Source organism: Podarcis cretensis, assembly GCF_951804945.1.
Source record: "Podarcis cretensis genome assembly, chromosome: 9".
NCBI lineage: Eukaryota > Metazoa > Chordata > Lepidosauria > Squamata > Lacertidae > Podarcis > Podarcis cretensis.
In genome coordinates this window covers 51,372,292-51,394,134 of record NC_137178.1, presented here as the reverse complement: position 1 = coordinate 51,394,134, position 21,843 = coordinate 51,372,292, and the positions used below count along the sequence as shown (strand labels likewise).

At 39.9% G+C, this 21,843-nt stretch overlaps 1 protein-coding gene across 22 annotated transcripts in view; it reads right to left on the bottom strand.

The window, feature by feature from the left end:
- TENM3 (teneurin transmembrane protein 3) overlaps positions 1-21,843 on the bottom strand; it is a 1,288,912-nt gene that overhangs the window by 463,009 nt on the left and 804,060 nt on the right. For all 22 annotated transcript variants that reach the window (XM_079991304.1, XM_079991293.1, XM_079991322.1 and 19 more), the window contains one exon: positions 1,187-1,259. The gene's annotated coding sequence lies outside the window, so the exon portion shown is untranslated. The remainder of the gene's footprint in view (positions 1-1,186; positions 1,260-21,843) is intronic.

The window sequence follows — 21,843 nt, the reverse complement described above, 5'->3', positions numbered from 1 at the left end:
ACAATGACGTGCATGTTCCAAAATACATTTCTCTTCCTAGTAGAACTAGCACTGAAGTTGATCAAACTCTGGGTGAGTCTAGACACAGAGCCATTGGTAGGGCTTGTCACTGTTGACACCAAGAAAAAGGGAAGAGTCATCTATACCAGGGGTCAGCAAACTTACCGCATCTCAGGCCGGTATCTCCTGCACCGATCACGCAGCAGGCCGGAATGCGGGGAGCGTGTGCCCATATGCGTGCACACACACTATTTCTGGCACACTTCCGGGTTGGAGGAGCACCGGAAATAGCTTGTGTGCATCTGCATGGGCCTCCTCCGACCCAGATGTGCACCAGAAATAATGCTTGTGCATGCACACAAGCTATTTCCGCTGCTCCTCTGACCTGGAAGTGGGCAGCCACGCAGCATGGTGCCGGTAAGTGCGGGTGGCCTCAGCGGGCAGCGGGGGTTGCCGCGGGCCGGATAATCGAGTCCCTCGGGGCTTATCCGGCCCGTGGGCCTTAGTTTGGGGACCCCTGATCTATACGTTTGATACAATATCAGAAAATCACTGCAACAATGTGTTTTATGTCCTTCAATTAATCCATTTGTGAAATGTGTTGATTGTACATAGCTGCTCAAGTACATGTGATATGGCTGCTAAGCCCATGAGACTTCTTGTACCCATAAATCACTATCATTGCACTTCTATACTTCAGCAATATATTTTCATGTTTAAAAAACTGTCAGGTCAATTTAGACTGCACATACTGCCTAGGTTTTTGTACTTTACCTTGTGGGTGTTGTTCACCCAAATGACTTACATGACTTACTGGAGAAGATAAAGTCTCAATGTTGGCATGATTTAATTATTATTTTTTACTTGCTGGTACATTTTGAGGTACATTTTACTCCAATACCAGACTGGTGCAGTCTAAAGGAATGTGAGCAAGGAAATTCTGCAAATGATGGTTATTTAAAAAAATGAAAATCTAAACATATTACATCTTTTTAAAATGATAGAAAAAAGTAAAATATTTTTTAAAAAATATTTAAAAAATGAAAATCAAGTAGATGGTAGACAAATATTTATAAACAAAGCCAAAATGGTGTGCTACGGTTTTCTAGTACAGTACTGTCTTGACCACAGTTACTAAAAACAATGGGCCTTGTAACAATCTAGCAAATGGAAAGTTTTGTCCTACCTCTTCCTGTTTGGAACACTTTCTGTGTTTTCTGCTTATGACAAAAGGTATTCCGATGGGGCACAGAGGAATTCTGTAAGACACATAGTACAAAACAGGAAGTTATCAAGGAATCCGAAAATATTTTTGCAAGTATTTTGACATGTGTTATAGCCAACAGTATCCAGGTTTGCCCCCCTGATGCAATGATACCCTGCAAGTTCTTCTTATGTGTGAAAATGTGTGTGAAAACGCCTTCAATAAAAATACTATTGGCCATTAGTGAATCTGGCATTAGATTTGGAAACTTAGGATGGCATGTAGGTTTCTCTCTGCCCAGGGAAAGGAGCAATGCTGGTGAGGGGATTCCATCATCACCAGTTGCTGTTCCATTGGCTATCACCACTAGAAAAACCTGAAACACTGTGATTTTAGGCAGAGCCGGTTGTTCCAGTTCTCGACAAGCTCATCTAGTGAGCCGCCAGGGGGAGCAGGGTCCCGCAAGGCCTGACGAAATCCATCAGGATCCATCAGCCTCTGCGGGCGAGCCCAAATAGGTTTGCCACCCAAGCGGGGGGGGGGGGGGGAGTCAATCCTGGCTTTCAGAGCGTAGTGATCAGACCATGGCACTTCCACAAGGGGGGACATGATCACTATACCCGCCCCAAAGATCAGATCCAGCGTGTGGCCTGCTTGATGTGTGGGACCCAAAACAAACTGGGAGAGCCCTAATGTCGCCATGGAAGACACCAGGTCCAGAGCCTGAGAGGAGGGGATGGCATCGGCATGAACGCTGAAGTCCCCCAGAACCAGTAGGTTAGGGAACTCCAAGGCCCAGCCTGCCACCACCTCCAGCAGGCCTGACAGGGTGGCCACCAGTGTGCTAGATGGTTGGTACACCAGCCAGATAGCCAAGCTCTCCTTGGTGCCCCACAACAGGCCAACACATTCATTGCCAGAGATTGATGGTGCTGGCAGAGCCCTGAAAGATCAATCCTCCCGGATTAACAATGCTACCCCTCCCCCCGACCCACAGTCTGTGACTGGTGGAGGATGGAGAAACCTGGGGGTGCCATCTCATGCAAGGTAGGATGATTTGAAAGTGTGTCTGTCAAAAACAAAAATATCAGATGTTAAAAAAGAAAAAGTAATGAGAAATTTCAGCTTAGTTTACTTTTAATAGCTGAAAATTTGGGGGGAAAGTATATATTTCTGTATCACAGCATGTTGAAGCAGTTCATAATACTGAATTCCTTCATGTCATGCAGTTTTAAAAGAACTGGAAACCCATGGTGTATGGGAAAATAGTTTTGTTAAGTGGCCAGGGGGGTACAATTTACACACACACACACTATATATATATATATATATATATATATATATATATATTTCAGTCTGACAAAGTTGTGTAATGTTTAAACCCCATTACACCATTACAGTCTAGATATCTTCCTTCCGTGTTTAGAAGCAATTAAAGAGAGGAGAGAGGAGAGAGAGAGAGAGTCAGTGTACACTTTCTAATTGATAAGTCTGAGTATTAACTCTGCAAAATCCATGTTGCATTGATGTAAACATTCATTTTATCAAAAGGTCATTCCTTCTGGATTTTCTGCCTACATTTCCTGTATTCTTTCCTGAGGCGTGCTTGAAGTATCAAATTAAAAAGAAATATAACTGTAGATTATTTAAGATTACTTTGTGTAAGTGTTGCAAACATTTACATATGTGTATGTAGTTTCAATGAGCATCATTTGAAGCTTATGCTGTTCTTTTTCTAATTAGCTCAGATTATGGAAAACTAAAACATTTCAACCAGTTACATGCATTTACCTAGTTATAAGTCACATTGAATTTAAAGGCACGCCTGTGTAAAACACAGAAGACTGCACTGTAAGGTTGCAACTCAAATTCCACTGAAGTAAATGGCAAATCTTACCATGTTTTTAATGGATTATACCTTTAATGAATGGAAATATTGTTATGGCATATTGTTCTTCACGATACAAGGTCCCCCCCCCCCCTTAAGTTCAGCAGGTTTAGGAATGAAACCTGCTGAGAGGCAACATCCCATTTACAGTGTGTCAACTATATGTCACACACACTTAAAATAATTGGTATCATATGACAAGGTAACATTAAAGAACTGTCCTCCCTCTGATATAATCTATGGGCACCTGTTCAAAATATATACATGATAATCAAGGCACTGTGCCTTTACCCTTTCCAACTCAACTTGGCATTAATTAAACTGATTGAAGTCAAAATATTGTACAGTCTGTAATACTTCCAGTGGGTATGTTGTATGAGACCCAAAAAATTAATTGTGCAATACAGCTTTTCGAATCATATCACAGAAAAGAACCAAGACACAAGAATGCAAAAAAAAAAATACAGTTTGTATAGCATTGTTCCAGCTTAATTCAAAACAAGAATACTATTTTAAAAGAATCTTTAATAACAATGTTATTAAAAAGGGACCGTAAAATGTGAAATATATTGTTTAAATTAGCATGAGTCAAGGCCAAATTCCTTACCAATTCTTAGTAGCATTTCAATAAAGCTCCATGACAGCTAACCCAGACAAATGAGGTGAATACTTAAATGAAAGTATATAAGTTATTTACTTTAACATAAAGGAAAGCAATTCCATTTGTATTGACAGTAATGTGAAGAGATTGTGCTTGCTCAAGGAAGGACAACATTCTTATTTAAATGTCTGTCTTTCCCTTATTTTGGACCACCTGCAGTACAGAGAGCCTTCCACGTATATGTGCGTGCATATGCACACTGAAGGAGAATTTGCAGCTGTATTCTCTATGGAGTACCTGATGGACCAAATTAATTATGAAGCTCCTGTCAAGAGAGGCCTCCATCAAAACCACTCCAAACAGGCCAAAATGTTATGGTTGTAGGAAACAGAGTTATTTTGTCAGTGATTTCAGTCAAATGCATCAAATGAAGTAAGAAAAGCTTTTATTAGAAAAACAGGATCCCTATTACAAAAGCTATATAACAAAGTATGTTAACTCACATACACTTCAGTGTCCAAGGTGGGCACCTTTACAAAGGAGAAGGAAGAGATCCAAAGTGTGTTTGACATGCGCTTTTATTCTGGCTTACTTCCCAAAGCAACCCCTTCTATGGTAATCAAAGCTTCTAGGTAGGCTAACTACCTGTAGCAGAGAGGCAGGCCTGTACCTCCTTTTGTGGGGTGCAAGGTGCAGGGCACTTTTCAAGGAAACTGATTATCTTGACATATTTTGGTCTAGATACAGGCCTAGCTTTGGCATGGAACTGGTCTTGGTTCCTCCGATGGATGACCTTCTACTGGAAAGGGACTGTTGATATTTATATTGATAATGCAAGTGAGTTAATAAGCAGGTAAAGGTAAAGGGACCCCTGACCGTTAGGTCCAGTCGTGGATGACTCTGGGGTTGTGGTGCTCATCTCGCTCTATAGGCCGAAAGAGCCAGCGTTTGTCTGCAGACAGCTTCCGGGTCATGTGGCCAGCATGACTAAGCCTCTTCTGGTGAACCTTAGCAGCGCACGGAAACGCCGTTTACCTTCCCGCCAGAGCGGTACCCATTTATCTACTTACACTTGATGTGCTTTCGAACTGCTAGGTTGGCAGGAGCAGGGACCGAGCAACGGGCGCTCACCCTGTCGCAAGGATATGAACCGCTGACCTTCTGATTGGCAAGCCCTAGGCTCAGTGGTTTAGGGGGACGCAGGTGGCGCTGTGGGTTAAAGCCTCAGCGCCTAGGGCTTGCCGATCGAAAGGTCGGCGGTTCGAATCCCTGCGGCGGGGTGCGCTCCCGCTGCTCGGTCCCAGCGCCTGCCAACCTAGCAGTTCGAAAGCACCTCCGGGTGCAAGTAGATAAATAGGGACCGCTTACCAGTGGGAAGGTAAACGGCGTTTCCGGGTGCGGCTCTGGCTCTGGCCAGAGCAGCGATGTCACGCTGGCCACGTGAACCGGAAGTGTCTCCGGACAGCGCTGGCCCCTGGCCTCTTAAGTGAGATGGGCGCACAACCCCAGAGTCTGTCAAGACTGGCCCGTACGGGCAGGGGTACCTTTACCTTTACCTTTAGGCTCAGTGGTTTAGACCACAGCGCCACCCGCATCCCTTAATAAGCAGGTACTAGCTGCCTGATGTTGAGTCAGACCATGGGTCCATCAAACTGAATACTGTCTACACCGACTGTCTCCAGGCTTTCAGTCAGGGGTGTTTCACAGGCCTACCTACTACCACTGAGTTATGACCACCCTTTCTCATGAGTTACTGTGGCAATTTGCATAATAATAAAAAAATATTGTATGTCCATATGGTTCCTCCTACACAGTTATAAACCAAATACCTGTGAATTATAAATTGCAGGAACAAGCATATTTAGGCATCTGACCAACAAATGTCTTCTCTCAACACCCTTACCCCGCCAAAAATCCTTGAATCTATTGTTAAGTGCTAGCACAAGCATGCCAATTAAATTAGGTTAATAATGTAGTCTCTTGATAAAAGTGGATTTTAAACACCAGCATACTGGTGACAAGTGTGCCAGGGTTTTTAAAATCAACACAGCAGCTGCATCCTTTGATATTCTGTTAGGACTTACATCAACTGTAACACAATGTAAAAAAATACATAATGCTCTATATTTACCATAGTAAAGGATGGACAACAAAATAGCTTTGTAGTGAAATGGCTTCAAGTAAGTGAAAATTCATAGTTAAAAATTAAAATCAGAAAAATATTTGATGAGAAAGTCTGATTAAAGATTATCTCTATCTCATGGCAATTGAAAACGTGCAATCTCAACAATAATGAGATAATTAACAGTAATGAGATAATTCCTTTTGTGGGGGTAGTGAGATACAAAGAGGGACTAAAATACCTGAGAAAATTTGGGAGGCAGGTAGGCATGTGTATGTACCTCCCTGCTCAATATGGAATATGTGTGTGTTTGCGGGGGCAGGGGGAGGGTTGATGAATAGTTGCCATTTTTCTTTCTCCAAAGATACCAATTTTAGTTTCATGTGTGCATTATATTTTATATATGTCATGGCATCTTCTAGATTTGTCAGCAGCCTTCGACATGGTCATGAACTTTTGGACCACTGCTTTGCCGACGTGGGGATTCAGGGCACAGCCCGACAATGGCTACGCTCCTTTATCTCAGGTTGGGGACAGAGGGTGGTGCTAGGGAGTTGTTGCTGCGGCATTCCTTGGTGTGTGGAGTGCCGCAGGGCACAATTCTTTCCCCAGCCCAGATTGTCCGGAACTTTGGGCTGGGCTGTCATCAATATGCAGATGACACCCAGCTTTATCTGTTAATGGACAGCCATCCTGACTCGGGGTCATCCTGAGATATGCCATTCAAATTTGTCAGTATGCAAATATATCCATCTCATCCTAGGGAGACAGTGAAGACTGTGGACCAATGTTTGGAGGCAGTCTTCTTTTGTAGGAAATCCAAAACCTTCCATTTTAGGTTTTGGAAGCTTTATGGTTTTTTATGCGTTTTTTTAAAAAGTGGTTTCAATTGCTATAGTTAAATTATTTCTGATGGTTTGTACCCATCTCTCGCCACTGCTATGTTATTGCTTTGTTAATATTTTTCTGTATTTATAATTGTCCATCTGTTTTTCAAATGGTTTTAAGTTATTGTCGTTAGCTGCTTTGGGCTTACTGAGGAAAGGTAAAGTATAAAGGTTTTTAAATATAATAAATAAATAAAATGTTCTAAAGTCTTCACTTAAAAACCTTTTAGCTTTCTAAAGTAGAATAAAAAAATCCAGGCAAAATGAAATCACAGTGTAATTTAATGTAAAACCTTTTGAAAGTTTCAAAGCCCACAGCACTTATGAAACATATGGTTCACATGGTTTAATTGTAATTGGTGAACTGCATGTCTCTATCATCACAGCAAGTTATTTCAAGTGATTACTCCTAAATGAAAGTTCAGCACTAAAGTAACCTACAACACAAAAATGCCGTAGATTTCCAGGTGAAAATTATAGTTTCTCCCATATTTTGAGGAGAACAGTGATAAAATTAAGCTCAATTATATGGAACTGAATTTTATTCTCATAAATTACCAGTAGTAACCCTTTAGTAAAATCTAAGTTGAAGCTCAGGATGATTTTATTTTGCACACACTCAATTTTAATCATGTTACTAGATCTGGTTCACTTCAAACTAGAAGTTATCATCATGTGGTAAAAGATTATTTGGTTTTAGATATATTACCTGCCTGTAGCTACTGAAAGACATGCCACCAGAAGGATGTGACGAGGGGGTGGGATTTGAAATGTTTTGATGGACTGCTCCTCAATATCCATGCCAGGATTAGCTGATACCAACCAAAATTGTTTTAAAAGCTTATGGTAATCAGCAAATTTAGCTCAAGGCATCTTTATTTTATTTTTAAAATCTCATTACTTAGGGACACTGAGAAAATGTATTTCCTTAGTATTTCCTTCTCTCTTGCTCTTTGTGAAAGGTGTTTAGAGCAATGTAATAAATCTGGTAAGTGTTTTGTGGACATCACTGCCTAGACAAGTATGATGACTGATAATTACAGAACATAACTGCCCTTGTCAACCTCAAACCCAAGTGAACTAAAAACCAGGGAAATCAAATCAATATTTTACCAACTCCACACATTACTACTATGTTTGGGTTTACACAAAGAAAACAAAAATCAATGTACTATGTGGAAACCTGCTTTCAGTATTTCTTTCTTCTCCCCCTACCTGCCCCAGTGTTTTATGTCCAACGATGTATTGATGCTATTGATTACGAGCTAAACTTACATAAGATCAGGCATGACATGTCACTGATAAAGCAGTGTGTCGTAGTTTTAATAAGAGTGCATCTTACTCTAAAGAATGTATATTCTGTTTCCAGATCTAGAAATATTCCAAGATTTGATTCACACAAACTGACACAGAAACGTGGTGGCAGGAAATCTACGCAATCTGAATGGTGATGCTTTTCTAGCTGTTGGTTGCAATTGTGTTACTTTGTGTATTTAGCCATTTTCATTGCACCATTTTAAGCAACCAAATTGTAGTGATGTGGTGAAAGGGTGCTATATTTTTAAGTTCAGTAAAGCTGTGGGTTTTATTAACTCTCTCTCGCTCCATGTGTGAGGGTGGTAAAATTAGTAGATATGCCTCTATGAAGTCTTGCTTGTTTAATGACATCTAGGTCTTCAGAAAAACCTTGCATCCTCACTTGCTTTTATACTTGTATTTAAACGACTTATACATACAACCTTCCTACAAGAACTTTGACAAGGTGGGCATGAAATATAATTGCAATTAGAGATGTGCTGAGATACCAGAAAAAATACATCCCTATACTAAGTCATGAGGCCTACCTGCTGATTCCCAGGTAGCTCAGGTACTTAATTTACCTCCATGCTGAGCATCTAGCTGCTGTTTGCATTTCACAGGAGAGATCCATTACCCATATCAATAGCAGCCATCCAATTATAAACAGAGCAACTCACTTTAGCTATCATAATATATTAGGCTGCAAAGAGGCAAATCATGAAGATGATACATCATAATTACAACAGACTGATAACAGGTTATATGCATGTGAGAGCTATCAAAGGAGCAACACATAACATCCAAAACCAACACCAGCTATTAGAGGAGGCAGATTGGCCTTTTCCCCTTTCCCTTGTGATTTGCAGTGACAAAAAAACCACAACCCCAAACCCACTGCACATCAAACTACTAATGTTTCTGCTTTCAAAACCTGATTTTTACTGGCAGGAGTTTTATCCTCATAATGGCAAGTATCTGCTTTTCTTCTTACCCTTGAGAACTTCATACTATTATGAGGGGGGAAAGCCAATCAAAGGGAAGACAAAAAATGCAGGATTGGTCTCTGTGGAAAATGTGTGTCTATTTTGAAAAAGTTTGCCCCTGCAGGAAATCTAATTTGTGGGTTTTTTATTGGTGCAAAAGTTGTTTTTTTAGACATTCATTTATTTCCTGTAAAAGAAGGCAAAATCTGATTAAGTTTTTTTCCAATATAGCCTCAACTGCAGAGGCAAGATTCAACTAGTTCTGGTGAAATGAGGAGCACACTGATGAAGTTTCAAAGATTTTGTTATTTACACATTGTAGAAACTGAAACTTAATTCGGGGATGGTATATGTTGCTAACCAGACATTGGCAGGCAATTGGTTCAAATGATTCCCTTATAACAATAGCTGCTGATTTTCTAAGAACTATCACACTTAGATGCATTATAAATTAAGACTCAAAATTCATGATATAATCCTCGTTTTATCAATAGTATGCTAGGAAATTGTGTATTGTAGGCTCCTCAGGTAACCCAAACCCCAAGTTTTTTTGTTTTGCAAAGGACACACATTACATGCATGAAATGCACACATACTACTTAAAGTAAAGCTGATTGATTCTGTTCAAAGGCACTGGGGCTATTATCTATGAAAAACCTGAGTGTATCTTGGTCATGCTTGAGGGTGACCAAGAAGTGGGCAGGGTTAAGAGAAGGGATAACAAATGACTGGGGTTGGACCTGACCTCAAAGTCTGGCACTAGGCCTGAATTTCAGTTTGATGCTCACAACTGCAAAGACTTCTTCAGTCTTGAAATATCTGAAGGGCTATCACATAGAAGATGAAGCAGGTCTGGCACAATCTCTCCCTCCACTTACATCTTTCTTGGCAACAGGGCAAAAGTGAATAGGCCTACTTTCCTCTCTCTATTATACGCCCCTCCCCCCTTCCAAAGCCATGATCTGGAAATATGCAGATGCCATCCTATCTCTGATATATAAGGAACACCAGTACTGAGTTGAATCAACTCTAGAAGCAAACTTAGCAACCACCTTGAGTGTCATTTAATGTACTATGATTTTATTTTTATTTAGTTTACTGGTTTTATGAAAAGGTTTTGATATTGCCCTCTACAGCATCAGTTTTTAGGGAAGTTTAAAAATAAAATATAATTATACGATTGAAAAAGTAATATATAATTATACTGCTCACAATGATATATTAAGGGAGGGGGATTGTTATCAACATTTCAATTAATAAAAGACAGCAAATACGAGAATTAGCAATATGCTATGGGGAAAGAGAAGGGAGGGTACACGGGCTTTTTTCCAAATTACTTTTATTAATTTTCAAAATTATTACAAATCAAACCAATTTAATTTAATTTAATACAATTTCTTAAAATAGGTTTCCTGCTCCTGTTCCAAACAAATGACCATCATTTCCCCACATTGCCGCATCATTTCTGATTTAAGGTCCAGCTGACAACCTTCACTTGCCATTAAACCATTCTTCCAGCTGTGTGTACCCCTTCCTTTATATTGTTGTTCCAGATCTGGTGTGCTGGGAAAATTAATTACTATCTTCCATTGTTCAGTTCTTTGCAGGGTCACATTCCTTCTGCTGTTTAGCGACTAGCATACGAGCTGTGGCCATAAATAACTCACAGAATGTATATCCAAACTCCGCCATTAAAATTCCACTCTGGAGTTCTTCCTCGGCACACAGTTAAAAACAAGTTCTTTTCTCAAATTTAGCCTCTTTGCCAGATCTGTGTTTTTTTAAAAAAAATATTTATTACTTTTAAACCTTACAAACAAGAAGAAAAAGAAAAGGAGAAAAAAGAAGAAAAAACAAAAGAAAGAAAAAAACAATACAATACAATATATAAACAATACACCACACAACATTAACACATTAAACTAAACAAAACAGAACAAAAAACAATTTAAAAACATACATCATACCATTTCAATGCCTTATCTTTCATTCCCTTGTTTCATCGACTTCCTCTCACCTCCCTTTTTGTATTCCACTTCTATTAATTGTTTCAGCAAATCCTTTCCATCTTTCACTATTTTCTGTCATATAAATATCTTAACTTATTTTAACCTTATTTTCCATTAATACTATAATACTTATTTATGCTTAACTCCTTATAACACTTCTACTAAGGCCATATAATTTCATTCCAACATTTTTCTGACACTCATTAATTTTACCCTATTTCTATAAATAAACTTTAAACTTTTTCCAATCTTCTTCCACCGTCTCTTCTCCCTGGTCTTGGATTCTGCCAGTCATTTCCGTCAATTCCATATAGTCCATCAACCTGGTGATCTTCTGTCCGAGGCTCTTAACTCTTTTCCAGGTCCCTTCTGCAAGTCTTCTTCGTATTTATACATGCACTTTACTTTGTCTTCTGCTGATCTGGTTCTTAATTTCCTTTCTTTGATGCTGAAGAGTAGGTCTCGGGGGAGCTCCAACCTAACAAAGTTTTTATTCCTTCTCAACATGTCATCCACATCTCCGTGGTTAAAACTAAAATCCAAAAGATATTTCAGGATGTGTTTCAAAGTCCCTCCAAATCTGCAGGTCCCCACAACTCCAATTTCCTTCTGACCCAGGTCCAGATCCCAAAGGTCAGTAAATCCCTGCATGAGGTGATCTATCCAACTTTCCTTCTTCAGTCCAAGCAGGGTTCCAATCTGACTTTCTCTGAATTCAATCATAGAGGGCAACAACTTGTAATCATCAAATTGCCTCTGTAAGGCTGGGGCTCTCTCCCTCTCCACTTGTATTACTTTAGGTTCAACAACCACAACTTTCTCCCTTGCTTTCTCCACCATTTGGCATGTCAAAGTAGATTCCTGTATCGGTTCCTGAATAGTTTCTGTGTAGATGTTCACTTTTTGTCCCAAATTAGTTGCTTTTTGTCCCAAAATATCAATTTTAATATTCATCACATCCGTCTTCTTGTGAAGCTGTTCCAATGACTCACTTATCTTGCATAGTGCAATCACTAAGGCTTCTTCTGTCGACATTCTCAAGCAATCCAAGGTCAATCCCACGGTTTTCTCTTGCAGCTGGAGATTCCACCAGCCCAACTCTTGTAACAATTTCAAAGGCTCCCTCTAGAGGGAAAGAATTTCTGTTTGTATCAATCCTTTTAAGCACAGTTCAAGCAGTAAAATTAGTTTCAATTTTCAGCTACTTTTACTCCTTTTTAAACGCAGAAGGAAACAATGAAAACAATGTATTTCTCTTATTTAACTAACTGTCACAGTCAATGAACTTTCCCAAAAATGTCAGTCTTACTAGCAGTCCATTTCCAGGTTCAGAGCGGTGGTGATCCAACTTTCTTCACTCTCTCCTGCAGGCTTACGCGATCCAAAATTTCCCCCCTCTTCTCCTGCCTCCAAGGGGGGTTTAATGATTTTAGCCGATGGAAGTTTAATCCTTTACATAGGACTTTCCAAGACTTTAGCTTGCAAATTCTTTGCTTCAATCTATTTACAAAAGGGGAAGACGGACTTCCTGTTTGAAACCTCCCCGTTTCGGTGCCAAATTAATACGTTTAAAAATCCAATTTTCCGTTCTACTCATGGGTAGTTGTTTAGAATCAAATTGTCCACAGGAAAAAGTCAGCGCTGTCCGGTAACAGCAATGCGGCTTCACTCCGTGAAAGAAGCAGTCAATTTGAAGCACCGTGCCGCTCACCCCACATCGCTCCGGATCCCCGAAACCGGGTCTCTCCACAAGTAGGGGAGGCGCAAAAGGTGCCAGCCAAATCCCACATTCACAGGCTTCTCCCGCCTGCGATTTTTTTTTTTAATATTTATTAAAGTTTTGAAAGTTACAGAAAGGAAAAAGAAAAAGAATTAAACATAACAAAACCATACAATACAATACAAAAACAAATTTTTAGTGGGTCTCCGCCTTCGCTGTGGCGGCCAGACCCTGAATTCCACGGAGCAAGTTCCTCCCAATCAGAGGAATTCCGCCATTGACGGAGGCGCTAACCCGGAAGTCAGTCTCTTTGCCAGATCTGTTCGGCAGCAGTTCATTCTTTTTTCATTGCATCAACAGCTCCTAGTCCAGTTCAGAAATAATTTTAAATAAAGTCCATTCAGCCTCAGTCGAGGGGGGAGGGCATAGAAAAACCTTGTTAAATTCCTTGTTGAGCATAAATCAAAAGCCTCCCTCCTCATTTCCAAAGTAACAAACATAATAACATAACAGCGGCTACACACGTGTCTTTCATTTTGAAGAGGAGGACAGGAAGAAAGGAAACCATTTTAAAACCATATGAAAGCACAAAGCACCTTGTCCTCCCCCTTCCTTTCCTAGCTGTTGTAATGATTCTCAAGCTTCAAAGAAAACATTACCTTCAAAGAGCCAAGCCCAGTCCTTTTGGCAGCTGACTGAATTGCAGTCCATTAGCATATATCGGTCCAGGAGCGCCTCTTGATTAATGTCAATTGTCCAAATTATGGAGGAACCAACCACAAATCATGCCAGAGACAGAGGCTCATCCATGGCAGGGACACACTCCTAGGTCACACCCACTCTGCTTTTCAAGTTGGCACACACGCGATTGAGTGGCACAGTGGGATGCACTGAGCTCCCTAGTCCCCACTGGGGAACATTGCCATGATTTTTAGATCATAAATCCTGGCTTTATCCTGTATGAACCTCCTTGCTGCCCGTAGAGGGCAGCAAAGAGCAACCATCATTGACTCATAACATAGCCGGAAATGAAGGGTACATGGGCAGCATGATTTCAAATTTCTTCTTGGCCAGCCTGTAAAATGGGAAAGTGCATGTGGCTAAGAATGAAGTCCATAAAGCTGACAGATTTGGGCAAAGTACAAAGATGTAAATTCCTCACCTTTATTGGGCTTATAGCAAGCAACTGTTCTTAAAGGGAGGTATAGAAACTTATAACTAAGTTTAGCTCTCAAAAATATAATATATGCATAGGAAGGATTGATTTATTTAAAGTAGATCCACTGAAATAAATGGGCCTAACTTAGCCATGTTCCTTAATTTCAAAGAGTTTGTTCTGAGTAAAATATGTACACCATTTTAGGAATTTCGAAAAGCCCCATAAAGGTTTATATTTATCTTTTATGGTCCAAGGTGCTCACAGTATGTAAACTTAGTTACATTTGCAGTTAGTCACTGGATTCTTTAGTCTTTTACTGTTAAAGGGCTGACTATGCTATTGGATGCATATAAACATCAGAGGCACAAGACATGCCAGAGATATTTTTCTGTTCCTCTTCTGCTGCTGCTTGGAAGAGTGTTAGTCACTTGATATGTCTCAAATGTAACAAGGGGCAGGTGGGAAAGAGGAGGAGAGAAAATGATGGGACAGATTCTGAGGTGATTTTGCCAGGATGCCCCATCATTTTCCCTTTCCTGCCACTAGCAAATGTAGGAGTCAAATTATTTAAAGGTAAACCTTCTTGTCCAGAAAATCAATTGTTCCTGTCTAAGTGGCATCCTGCCATTTGTACAGCGAAGCTGATAAATTCCAACTTTCTTCTTGGCAGAACACAAAAGTATTACAGAACTATCCTTCTCCCCCCCCCCGCCCCCAAAGAGTAAAGTACATTCCTAATAATATTCCTCTGATATCAGGATCACCTTCTTTCCTTACTTCCAAAAATGCTAAAACTGTCAAATGAATTTTGAAGTTAGCTAGTAGATCACTGGAGGTTTTTTTTTTTAACAGAACTAGTTCCTTTTAAGTTTGTCCAATAAGAATAAGCTGGTTTGCTTTAAAAAAAAACTGTTGGCAGCCAGTGTGTAGTGATGGACGGAAGGAATTCTTGTCTGCATCTTTACAAGCCAGTGGGAACATTCGTGCAAGTGCATGGTTGCTGATAGTTGCCCCTACTGATATCAGCAGCCTGTGCCCATCCAAGAGCAGCAATATATTCACAGCAGCACCAAAACACACTCCAACTTGGTGCTTAAAGGTATGGGTGAGAATTTCAGTTCCCCATTGCTCCACATTGTAAATACCATTGGTTTCTCCAAAGCTGCCTCACTAGCAGCTGAGAATGTCAATGCATGCACACACACACACACACACACACACACACACACACACTTCAAATACTCCACATGTGTGGATGCTGTAAAAACTACCTCAACAAATGTAGATCTATTCCATTAACTTTTATGATGGTAACAAAGAAGAATTATCAGAACCATATTTTAAGTTTATGACAGCCCATGCCCTGTTCTGTGTATGTTTATCTCATTTAATTCAGTGGGACTTTTTGAGTACAGTGGTACCTCTGGTTACATACGCTTCAGGTTACAGACTCCGCTAACCCAGAAATAGTACCTTGGGTTAAGAACTTTGCTTCAGGATGAGAATAGAAATCGCGCGGTGGCAGCAGCAGGAGGCCCCATTAGCTAAAGTGGTGCTTCAGGTTAAGAACAGTTTCAGGTTACGAACAGCCCTCCGGAATTAAGTACATAACCAGAGGTACCACTGTCTCCCTTTTCTCCATTGGTGCACATACCCTAGCCACCTTTCTACATTCAAAAACAGCTTACCCAGTCACCCACATCTTGGCAGCCCAAATATGAGTTTCCATAACATGTTTCCATGACATGATAGTAGCCCCAGTGGCAGACCTGTATTACCTGTATTATCTATTATCATTTCCCCCCACCCTCTGGGCCACACTTTCAGAATATAAATTTACTAATGCCACATCAAATTTCTGTTGATAAGAAATACATTGGAAAACAAAAAGAAACAACTCCTAGCAGTGCTTGTTTTAAAACACAGAACACAACTACTTCATATAGCCCAGCTGGTAGAGCATGAGACTCTTAATCTCAGGGTTGTGATTTCAAACCCCACACTGGGCAAAATATTCCTGCATTGAAGGGGGTTGGATTAGATGATCCCTCCCAACTCTATGATCCAGAAAGTATGAAACAATACAGCTACATAACACAAATCATTCCCAAAACATAAATATAAATTTGCCTCTTACATATGTACCTTAAGTATGCATACAGATTCAATGAGAGGTGTGAGATTGCTGGGCAATCTCATTAGGTGTATCTCCTCATCAACACAAATAAGCCTTTCTCTTTTCTGAACTTCCGTATTTGTCAGAGGTGAAAATCCCTGCTCACAACAATATGTCATGGAGAACTGTGGAGACTTCTTGAAGAGAGGCGTGAATACTGCTTCTGGTTATATATTGCACATTCATGGTGATTTGTGTTATTGGTGCAGTCATATACAATCCCACTTTCAATGATGTTTGCACCTGCAGAACTCTTGGGGCAGTCATACTGCTTCGTGTTCAATCAGTGCATAGTTTGTAACTTCCTGCTAAAATCCCGTAACTTTTCATATTCACCATCTTCACTGTTGTTGCACTATAGCTCCTCCCAACAGCAATAAGATGCTAGTGCTAGGAAAGCATGGCAGAATGACTAATAAAACAGAATAAATGTACCACCAATGCACTATTACTATGTCAAGAACATGTTGCACAAAACACCTGCAAAAAAGCCCTATGTCTGTGGGCTTCAGCATCTAGTAGTCACAGTCCAGTGAACAGATACAAAAACTGTTATGTACTGAGTTGAATAGGATCCAAAAGGCAGCAGTCTGATTGGTCCTAGAACAATAGGATTCAGAATGCAGCAGTCTGGTTGGTCCTAGAACAATCAGTCTGATTGGTCCTAGAACAATGCAGCAGTATGATTGGTCCACAGGAGCCACCCAATCCAGCTCCAGGTGGAAGTGAATCCGCAATCTGAGTGACCTACAGGAGAATCCCAGAATTAGCCAATCACGTGCAGCCCCTTGTGTAAATAATGTATATAAAGCAGATATTTGGGGGGAACTTTCATTCCTCACTACTATGAGCTGAATAAAGAGCATGAAATCCACACTTGACTCCGAGTATATTTCAAAAACTTAAACCCTTTTGAACTCAGGGGGTTAGGAGCTCCAATAATGTGCTTGACTGTGAGTTCTGTATGCAATCCATGCCACCAAGTCAAAAGTTCCATTAACTGTACTGGAGTGGGATCACCGCTGCCATATTTTACCCTATGCTTAATACACCAAGTAGTAATTGTCTTGTAGATCCCAGCAAGCCTACAGCTAAGCAGAGCTATATTTTATTTTCTGTATTAAAGTATAACACAGCTGTCATGTCTCTCCCCACCCTCACCCCCTTTTTAATGTGGGAACACTGCCAAGCCAGTAAGCAAAAAATTCCCACGAGAAAGATAGTTCAGCTGGGTCACAGCTACCCATGCATGTGTCAGTACTGAGGCTCAGACAAACATGATAGGTCATGGAAATTCTCTTTGTACAGGAGAAAAGTCTGTAGGGCCAAAGTGAAAAGCAGGTAAATGATAGCAAGAGCTGGGGAAACAAAAGATGTAGGATTGAGGCAGTTAGGATTGGAGTCAGGAAGCTAACTTGCAGTTGTTTCTTGGTAGAATGTTCATTTGATGGCTCCAGCACATGTTACATTTTCAGATAAGAGGATTAAAGTTTGTGTTGGGAATAGTACAATGGCACCTACTTGAAGGGTAGATTTGCTTGTCCACTGTAGCATCATTGGGTTGCTCTAGTGGACAAAAACAAGAGTAGCTTTTGCAGGAAACAGTCTGGCACATCCTCAATTTTGTGTACTCTCTGAGCTTAAACAGCCCATAACGGAAACTCAGAACAGTGCAAACCTATTTCCTACAACAAATGAATAACTCAAAGGCCAGCAGGGGTGGTAAATAGCATTGCAGGCTGCATAAGAATATGGTCCCAGTGATGCTACACAAGCAAATCTACCCTTGAGGTAGGTAAAACAGTACTATTTCACTTGCCAACTATGGAGGACCATAGTTTTCAGATCCCTTGCAGGGTTGTTGCTAGGTTTACAACTGCATGAGTTGCTTTGAACATTTGAAATCACTCAACCATGCCTAGGATGAGTTGCTTTGAACATTTGAAATCACTCAACCATGCCTAGGAGCAAGTCCCATTAAACTAAGTGCATAGGTTTGTGTTAAATCAGTTGGACAATTGAGAACTGACAATGGTAATCCTCAATTCTGTTGACACTAATAAATTATAATGCAAACAGTTGTAAATGTTCATGTACTTATATGCAAATTACTCTAAGAGGAACCAGTTCATTAATTTATCTTATTTATCACAATCAGACATAATCCCTTCAACAGTAGAACCACCCATGTCATCATTTCATATTTAACTACTAATTTATTAAAGTTTTCCAGTAGTTTCAGTGTAATAATATTATCTAGCAAGTTTATTATTTGAATAGAGGAGCATCTACAAATGCATCAGTCCACCTTCAGGGCTTCAGGGGAAGTTTGTGTATTGACCTTATAATAAAGTTTAACATCTGTACCTCTAAAAGTTAGCATCAACATGCCTATTAACACAATGAGGAAAAACTAATTAAAGCAAATTAGCTTAATGTGCACATGCAGGATAAGACAGATTACTTCTTAAAATCCAAGAAGATAATAGCACCCATATGGGATATGTTTTTGGCATTTTTCATATAAATTGGACAGTTTTAGAGGATAAGTAAGGTACAAAAGTCCTTACAGGCAATTATGTCTTACCAATGCTTGTGGCTGACATCATAAAAGTATAATTTTAATTGCTATTAATTGCATTAAGTCTACTCTTATTGAATACTTAATGTCATCTCTGACAGTAGTACTAATTTATATACTTTAATGAAGCTTTCAGACCAGAAATGTGGAATTATATGAACACTTACACAATATTTAAAGCATCACATTTTATTGGTTACAAAGCTTGGGTTACAAAGGCATTTTGTTCTATAAATGTTCATCTTCCTTGTCATAATAAGAGATTAGCATGAGCGCTTCTGCAAGATACATGTTTTGGAATGTAATTTATGTCTCAAAACCTATCTTACATTCCAAGCATTATAGTATTGTCTTCTGACATGCTATACTACAGGCAATAAGGCAAATATCGAAGGACTGAATTAGGACTTAGTTAAAATAAACACCTAATTATAACTTCATATGCAATAATTATTTTCTGTTGTGATACATATAAACCATGGCCAGATTCAGCTCTTAACATTGAAAGGAGCTTGTTCCTGAATGTTATGCCACATGTTTGTCCACATGTTTGTTAAAGTGAACCGTAACTGAATAGAGTAAAATGTTTGCATAAGAAACAGAAATAACATCGAGTTAATTTGCTGTTCTCTTCTGTGTTCCCTTTCAAAATAATTTTTCCAGTGTTACTAGTCACTCTAGGTTTGTCCTGTTATCGGGACTTGCATTATTAAAAGATGAGAAATTAATTCATCTCAATCAGGGCTAGTTTCAACATTGGTGAATTAGTAAGCTACCTCGTTACACTAATGGAAAAATACATCCATTATTACCTTCTAATTTGTTTTCAAGTTATTTTTCTAAAGCTACACAATCTCTTTAAAGTGGTCAAGGCACTATACATGAAATGAATTATTGAATGGGGAGGGAGGGAATCTGCTTTAAAGAACTCCCAGGCCTTTTGTAAGTTTGAGGTGGATGCAAAATGTTAATGAACAAGAAGTTTTCTTCCAATTGTTTTTCTTTTTTTAAAGCAAAATAGTAGAGGAAAACGATGCCATTCATTTTTCTTGTGAGCTACCAAAGCTCTTTATAATTAAGGTGATGCCCCTTATAGATCTTGTGATGATGCAGAATATTTTTCAGTAGTTTTTGGAGAGAGATTTCGATGTTGACACAATTTCAAAGGCACATCAGTGTCAGATATAGCTGCTGGGTATCAGTTACCAATTCCACTGCAGTTTCTATGGATCATCAGATAAATCAAACTGAAATGCACCCCACCCCTCCCTTAAATATGTTTTGCTAAGTTTTCACTGTTCTACTTTTCTGAGTCACAAAGGATAAAAGTCAAAATACAGCTATCATTTGTTTTACAGTACTGTTTAGATTACAGTGGAACCTCGGGTTGTGAACTTGATCCGTGTGGGAGGCACATTCGCAACCTGGAGCGTTTGCAACCTGCAGCGCCGCATCTGCACACAAGCATGATGCAATTCGGCGCTTTGGTGCATGTGTGAGCGCCGAAAGCCAGAAGTAACCCGTTCTAGTACTTCTGGGTTTCGGCGCGTCCATAACTTGAAAACGTGTAACCCGAAGCATCTGTAACCGAAGGTACCACTGTACTCTGATTAGCTATGCAACAAAAGTACAAAGGACTTGATTTCAATATTGGACATTGCACCAAATCATGATTAAATAAGCTTAACTGTGATTTTGTTTATTTTGTGTGAGTTCTGAATTGAAAAGCCATGGTTTGCAATCACACAGGAAGCAAGTTTCAGAAATCATAGTTTGACCAGGTTTTGAAATGGATTGGTGTTATGCCTGGGTTAACAAAACAGAATTAAGGGCACTGCTTAAATTCTGGAAGTGATTTATTTATTTAATATATATCCTGCCCTTACTATGAAAGAGCCCAAGGTGGCAAACAACACATGATGAAACAATAAAAACTTCTTTAAAACAATTCCAGTATAGATGCAGACTGGAAAAGATCTCAACTTAAAAGGCTTGCTGAAAGATGGAGGTCTTCAGCAGGTGCTGAAAAAAACCAGACAACTTCAGTGGTTTATTGGAGTGCTAAGTCAATTGGAAATGAAAACAGATAAGCCACTTTGAACCATGGTTGGAGCCATGCCTGAAAGTTGGAAACTAAATCATGGGTTGGGCTCCACAGTATGGTTAGCACAAAGCATAGTTTTATCATGAAGTCTGAACTGAGTCCTTGTACGTAGCTGTGGTTCTACATAAGGCATATCTTACCTCTTGAGCTATCTGCACCACACCACTCGTCTCCATACTCACAAATGCATGTTTACTGCAACATCAGTTTAAAAGTTCTGTTTCTGAGTGAAGAAGAGGTAGGCATATTCCTAGGTTGGCACTGAGAGGTGTGAAAAGTTACAGACACTGTTCTTCTAATGCCAGAATAGAGTTCTGTGAATGAATATTTATTATCTGCTTAAGAATATATGAAATATGATAACATTATCACCTTTGTTCTTTCAGCCACAATGAAGAGGAGCAGCCTGCGCATCAGCCAGTGGTTTTCTGAGCTACAAAAACACAATTCAAGAAAGGAAGACCAGGGACTGAGCTTATAGTGGGTTCTGCAGCATGGGGCCAGGGATAGATGGGAAAGGGATTTAGGATTGACCTTGTAATTGTGGGAAGAAGTAAACAGGGTCATAATAGGTCTGCTTATTATAGCACAAAGATGAGGATCTTTGGCTCATCAGATGTTGTTGGATTCTAATGCATATCAGTCCCAGCCTGCATGGACAATGGTCATGGATGATGGGAGCTGTAGTCCAAAAACATCTGGCGGGTCACAAGTTCTGCACCACTGTTGTAAAAAAGTGACAAAGGAGTTAAATCCATTGATGAGAATGAGAAGGTGGCTGAAACCCATTTCAGTTTCCATATCTGGACAGCTTAGTTTCACCCTTAAATTCTGGGGAAGACTGAACAGGGGCTTCACACATGCCTGATTATTGTAGCAGGAAAGAAGAGAACAGCTTGCTGATGGAAATGTGGAGTATTGAAGCCATTTCGGTAGTGGCGCCCTCCTTGTGGAATGCCCTCCCACCAGATGTCAAAGAGAACAACAACTACCAGACTTTCAGAAGACATCTGAAGGCAGCCCTGTTCAGGGATGCTTTTAATGTTTGATGTATCATAGTATTTTAATATTCTTTTGGAAGCCGCCCAGAGTGGCTGGGGAGGCCCAGCC